The following is a 6,949-nucleotide window of genomic DNA, read 5'->3' on the forward strand; positions in this document are numbered from 1 at the left end:
ATCTTTCTAATCTAGTAAAGATATATATTAATAATAAGACATGGATAATTGGTAGATGAAATAGAGGTCCTCGCACAAAAATCAGAAAATTTCATCGGGTGTCAGGCAGGTGGGAGGACGAAGGAGGGGATGGGTAAATTCACACCTAACGGGTGCAGTGCATGCTCTCTGGGGGATGGGCAGGCTTGTAGCTCTGATTCCAGTGGTGCAAAGGCAATTTAAGTAACCAAAGAATTTGTACCCCTGTAATATTATGAAAAGACAAGAAAAGAAAATTTCAATCATTATAACGTGTTATACTGAAATGCATTAATAGTCTATCAGTAACTTTTTCTTAGTGTTCTAATATTTTATGTTTATCAGCAATTTCCAGCAATTTTTATTGGCAATGGTAAATATTAAGACATTGCAATAATCTTAAAAAGCTTAGAGTAACTTTCACTGTTATTTTGTTAGACACTATGTCATGAAGTTTGTATTAACATTAGCAATGTCAAACTCTTTTGTGGGCAGATGAAATAGCATTTTGTATTTAATATCTTGACAGTATGTTGATGATTGCATTGCAACATTTTTATAGGGAGATAAGTATTTTTAATCTGCTGTCAGATTAAACCATTTGCAGAAAAATTTGCTTGAATGTTCTACTGTTACTTTGTCTTTGACATTAAGATTCAAAACATCAGAATTTAGTGAATTATAGTCTTTTATGTTTTAAATGTTTATAAAGAAATGTATGATTCAGTTAAGTTTCCCAGAGCTTGTTTCTTCAGGCAAAATAAACTGTTTATTGCTGGATATCTACTGACACAACATGAAGTCATAGTTATGGTTATGTGTTTATTTGCACATACCAGCTCCATTTAGCAGTATAAAAAGTAACATGAAAATCTTATGTATAGCAGTGTACAAAAAATAAGAAAGGTAAAATGGATACAGTAAAATAAGCAAATAATTGCTACTCCAATGGAAATGATGAATTAGTATAATATTATTTTTAAAAATATTTGTAAACTATATTTTATAGATCAGCATATCTTTAAGATGGTTTTGTCATTTCTCTTTTTCATTTGAACAGTAATGGTGGAATTTCAGATATTTTTATTTTGGCAGTAAATGAACAAATCATTTGAGGTATCAAAAAGTTAATTAAATTGCAAATAGTGTTGCTATTTATTTTAATTGGGAAATGAAAATTTATTTCAATGTATATTAGAATTAATTTTTATAATAATCTTAATAACCTGTTTTAGCTATCCATAAAACCATGTATAAAACATAGTAAAAAGTCAAAATAAACAAAATAACTCAGTTATATAAAAAAAAAAATACAAATTGAAAGAAGATAAAATTACCATTATGAGTGGATGATGTGATCTTTTACCTAGAAAATCCAAGTGGGTTGACTAGAAAACTAAAGAAACAATAAATAAATGCAGTACATTTCCTGGAAAACCCATTAATAAACAAATTTTTTCACTTTAAACAAAAATAGCCAGTAACCTTTTTTTTTTAATTAGCTAGAATTTATTTCAGTAAATTTATTGAAAGAAATGATCCAAATGATATTTGGAGGAAAACTTGATAATATCTCTCAAAAATTAAATTGAGTCAAGATTAAATTGACTCAGTGTCGCCACTACTAAGAATCTCCATAATGGTACACACACCATAATTTGCCAAGATGCAAACATACTCAAGATTGCTGATTAAAAATGGGAAAAACCCAGATCTGGAATTAAACATTTTTATCAATGCAGCCTTAGTTAATAAATTTTATTTAAATGAATGGAATATAACCAGCAGTTTAAAAATATAAAAGCTTATCTGAATATTTTAATGTAAAAATAATTGAGATCGTCCTTAAGAACAACCATATAACAGCACTCGAAAATATCCCATGGGCCTTAGGCAAAGGTTTGTCTTCTATTTCTAAGATACAGAGTTGGGTACAGTTATGGGAACAATCACATTACTTTATTCAGACCCCATAAATCTTATTTGAGTTTTTATATTTGACCTATTAAATACTGAAGGTTATACCAAAGTTTTCCATTATTGTTATTTTCTGTTCATTTCCCTTTTCATGTCCAAGGAGTTTGTATTGAATACTGCGTTCTATGTTATAATTTCAAAAAGATTTCTACCAGTATATCTTAATTGGAAATTTACTTATGATTTTATAAATTCATCAGGCTTTTTAATTTTATGATTTTTAATTTTAACTCACTTTCTGATATTGATATGACAACTTCAAATTGTGTGTGCTTGTTTTAGATTCCCTGGAATACTTTTGCATAGCCTTTAAAGTCCACCTTTCTGAGTCATTTCATTCACTATGTTTTTCTTGCAAAGGGCATATAGTTGGGTTCAATTATTTCACCCACTTCAAGAGTTGTCTCCTTTGTACAGACGAGTTGAATCCAACCACATCTATTGTCATTACAAATATACTTCATTTTCCTTCACCTTATTTTATATTCCCTTGAAAAAAATTACTCCTTATCTTTGTGGTCCTCTTCCTACTCCTGCCTTCCTGCCTGCCTCTAGTAATTCAGAAGATTTGTAGAATATTTAAAATTTTGATTGTGTTTACACTCTCTAAATCTTTGAAAATGTGTGTTCATTTTTCCATTTAAATACTATGTTCTTTTTCTCCTTTCTCTTCCCTTCCAAAATATCAAGCACATTCAATTTTTCTAATTGCTTTTCTTTGACCAGGGCCAATTCTTCCTGAGCCTGTAATTCCCCAAACATGGTGTGAGTACAATTTTCTCCATTCTCCTCTCTGTTTACCTGGGCACCCTTGGCATCTTTCCATCAGGCTGGTGGTGTAAATTTTAAATTCACCTCTCAGATATTAGGCTAGGTAACAGAAGGGCTCTGGGAATGCCAGTACAGATAGTGCCATAGCGCAAGAGATGTTCTTGGTCTTGCTCTTTTTCTCATGCTGATGTTTGTTCCTTTAATAACCTGCACGCTCAGGGCTGTCACCCATTTGGCAGAGCACAGGCGTTTTACTTGCAGAATCAGCAGTACTTTTCTCATCACTCTCAAACTAACCAGTGTTACAAAGTTGGTTACTTTATAACTTTCCATTAAGATTTAATAAGTTGTGAGAAAGTAAGAAAAGGCTGTGTCATGGCCACGTGGTTCTCCTTTAGCCAGAAGCCACTGCCCACGTGACTGGGATGCCAGGATTACAAGGGTCCATTTGTTCCCAGAAGCCTCCTCTCCAACCCTACCTCACGAAAGTCAAGGCAGTAGGGGGAGGGTGGCGGAGGGCCACATCAGCCCAAGCAGCATTTCCATCTCTCTCTTCCCGTTGAATTTGCCAATTCCAGAGTTTGGTAGGCAGCTGCATCTTCCAACGTCACCTTTTCTTTTGGCCCTCAGTGTCTTGAATTTAGAAAATACTCCTTGTTGGTTTGGGTATGAAGTAGTGCCCTACTTTTTGTTAATTTTCTATTTTTGCTTCTTTGAATTTATTTCCGTGGATTCCAGGGACAATAATTATATAAAGTGGCATGCATTCGGCCTATGGAAGTTCCTTTATACCAGGGCATCTCAACCTCTTTTGTGTGATGGACTACTCGTAATATAATGCAAAAGCTTCTAAAGGAAACTAATTATGTTGAAATAGTTATCAAGATACTAAAAAGCACATTTATGATAATACATGCTTCCTTATTAATGCATTAATTTCAAAAGAGTGACCGAAACAATATATTTTGAGATATTGGTAGTCATATGAACAAAAAGTTCTCTGAAAAGTGATTTAAAGGAAAGAGACTTTATTATGATAAACAGTTTGCTAAGTGGGGACAGTTTGCTAAACCTTTGGTGTAAAAGGAAGATACACTTCGGAGAAGAAAACAAAGGTTTGTCTATAATAGAAAAAGTGCCCACCCAGATTCACTGCAAATGAAGGATTCAAATACGCTTAGTTCTGATTGGTCGATGCTGGTCACAGTCTGTTGGTTGGTTGGTTGCTTCAGGTGAGGTAAACAGCGACAGGCAGCTATGAAAGTCCCAAAGTTAAGCGACTGTGGATTTTGCAGGAACTCACTCACAGGTGTGTGACCTCTATTCAGCAAATGGCCACTGGGCTCTATTTTCAATTTAGGCCCAGTATGTAAGGTTTTCGGTGGCGGAGAGACCAGCGGACACAAGTTATGGCCAAACAAGTGGCTTTATTAAAAGCACTCCTGGGCGAGGTTCACAGGTCCTAAGGTCAGGGCCTGAGAAGTCGCACCGCCCAGGACTGAGGCAGGGTTTTTATATGTGGGGCGAAGGGGGTCTTGGAACATTCAGGTAGGATGTGGTCGTTTGAAGCCTGAGAGCTTTGCCTGCAGCAGCTGGGTAGAGCAGGAAGCCGAGCTCAGGGTGTTCAGCCAGCGTAGCTGATTTTTGCCAGTCATAAAAGGATGTGGCCTGGCCCTGGCTGCAAGCCAACAGGGAAGGGGTCCAGGGCTGTCGTTGCTGTGCCTATGGGGGTCTTTTGGCCAGCCTTATACAGTTAGCCACTCAGGATTAAAGGATTGACTTTTTCAGAGTTTACAATTGTAATGTCTTAAGAAAATACTGGTGATTTCTACTGGTATCAAAGTCATTGGTACCACCACTACTGGTGGTTTGTTGCCTGTGTTTGTAATGGAAATGTTAAATTTTAGTGCAAGTTTAGGGAAATAACGATGTATTTTTTTTCTAAGTAAATTCACAGACCTCACATTCTTCTAATATTCAATCAGATAGTGAATATTTTTAAGCACTTTTTTAGGTGCTGCAATAGAGCAGCAAGCAACATAATCAGTACTTCTGTGCCTAAAAGAGCTTTACACTTTGGCCAAGGGAGATGAATAACTATATTTAAACAGTTAAGATAATTCCAGTCACAGATACATTATGAAGAACATGAAATGCGGTAACAGTGTTCTGGAGAGCTGCTTTAGCTGGAGTACAGTAGGTGACATTTTTCTTGAGACTTTAGTAATGAGAAAAAAGACCACATTAAAATCAAGGGAAAGAGTGCTCCAAGCATAAAAAATAACCAAGGAAAATAATCTGGAATGAGTGAACTCAGTATGCCTAAAAGGGAGAATGGAGGGCAGAATGGCTGCAATCTAGTAAGCGAGGAGATTTGTAAGTGGTTAAGGGCCAGATCACTTAGCGCTTGCAAGTCATGGTAAGAGCTTGGTTTGAATTCATTTCTGGTCGAAACCATTGGATGCTTGTGAGTAGGGAAGTAACTTGCCTGATTAATGCTTTATTGAAGTAGAAAATTGGAAAATTCCACTAAAGTGGAAAATTCCACTACCAGGCTTTCTCCCTTGCAATCCCGGGCCCCCACTTCCCCTGCGACCTTTCCCCTCATAAATCACCTGTAGCAATTAGCGTGCCAAGCTGTAAAATAGCTTAGGAGTCTGCCTCACTAAAGTTAACCCTGTTGTAACGTGCCCCTCCCCCTTAAGCAGAGTGTATAAAAGACTGCAATGCTCTTTGTCTGGTGCTCAGAATTTGGAGGGGAAAAATCCCCATCTGAGTCCGCTGGCGAATAAACCTATTTTTGCCAATATTTCCATGTGCCTGTCGGTCTATTCCCCACGTCTGCCGTAACATTATAAAGATCCTTCTGACCACCTTCTAGAGAAAGGAGTCTAGAGAAGCAATAGTGAAGGCAGGGAGACCAGGACAGAAGCTGTTTCAGAAGTTCAAATAAGAGATGGTAGTGTGGACTAGGATGGAGGCAGAGGAAGTGGTGAGAAGCAACCAGATTCAGATGCGTCCTAAAAATAGAGCTGGCCGGACAAGGCAGGGAGATTGTGAACTGTGCAGGAAAGAGAAGAATCAAGGATAAAACTTAGATTTTGCCTTTAGCAGCTAAGGGGTATTCGCTAACGAGATTGGAAGGCTTGCCAGGGAGGAGAACTGGGGTGGGGTTTTGTCCACATTAAGTTGGCCATGCTTGTTTAGAATTCTCATGGAAGTGTGAACAAAAGTTCTCTGAAAAAGAATGACGAAATAGATTTTATTCCAGTGAACAGTTTGCAAACCAGGAAGTCTCAGCCTCAGGTGTAAAATGCAGGTACCTTCCAAAGCACAAAAGGAAAGCTCTTTTATAGCAAGAGCTCTGTCCAGGTTCCCGATCAGATATTTATGCAAATGAAGGATTGAAATTTGCTTATTTCTCATTGGTCTACATCGCTGAGCCCTCATTGGTTGGTTTCAGGTGAGCGCTGAACGTCCTAAAGAGAACATCGTGCGGGTTTTCAGGGGGGACTCAAGAGTAGTGTGTGATCCCTAGTGGACAAATAACAGTTTAGCTCTATTTTAAATTTAAGCCCAGTTAGCCACTTGGGATCTAGCTTGAAGGAGTGGCTCTTTCAGGTTCACATTTGTTCACATTTCCCCTGCTTGATCAAAACCTATCGGTAGAGAGCATTTATGATCAAATAGGTTGATTGTGTTCCATCTTGGTGCTGGACTGGTTGACTACCTGCTCCAGGTCCATCTAGTCATACGAAAGGATCCTAGTGGCAAGACAGTGGCCAATTGAGCAATTAGAGCCATTTACTTATGATAGGTACTCAGGTACCCCCCAATTCGAATCAAAGTCTCTTAGGTTAAGTTGATTCCAGTTTCTGGCTGGCACAAGTTTAAATTCTCAAGGGTTGGGTAAACACTATTCTGGTGGGGGACTCTAGCAGACAACTGTTCATAGGCTAGAACGATTTTAAACAAGAGCCAAATGCTTAGCCCAAATATAAGGAAGATCATTAAGACTTCTGGGGCAGAACACAGAAGGGATCCCATACCCGAGGGAAGTCAGCCGAAAATATCTGGAAATTGGAATTTAACCCACTAAATCCAGCCAGGAAGCTTTCTGGAGATGTCCCTTTCAGGGATTTGCTCAGCTTTAGGACCTTAGATATTTACAATTTAACCTAAC

The sequence above is a fragment of the Propithecus coquereli genome, unplaced genomic scaffold (assembly GCF_000956105.1).
Source record: "Propithecus coquereli isolate 6110/MARCELLA unplaced genomic scaffold, Pcoq_1.0 Scaffold131, whole genome shotgun sequence".
Taxonomy (NCBI): Eukaryota; Metazoa; Chordata; class Mammalia; order Primates; family Indriidae; genus Propithecus; species Propithecus coquereli.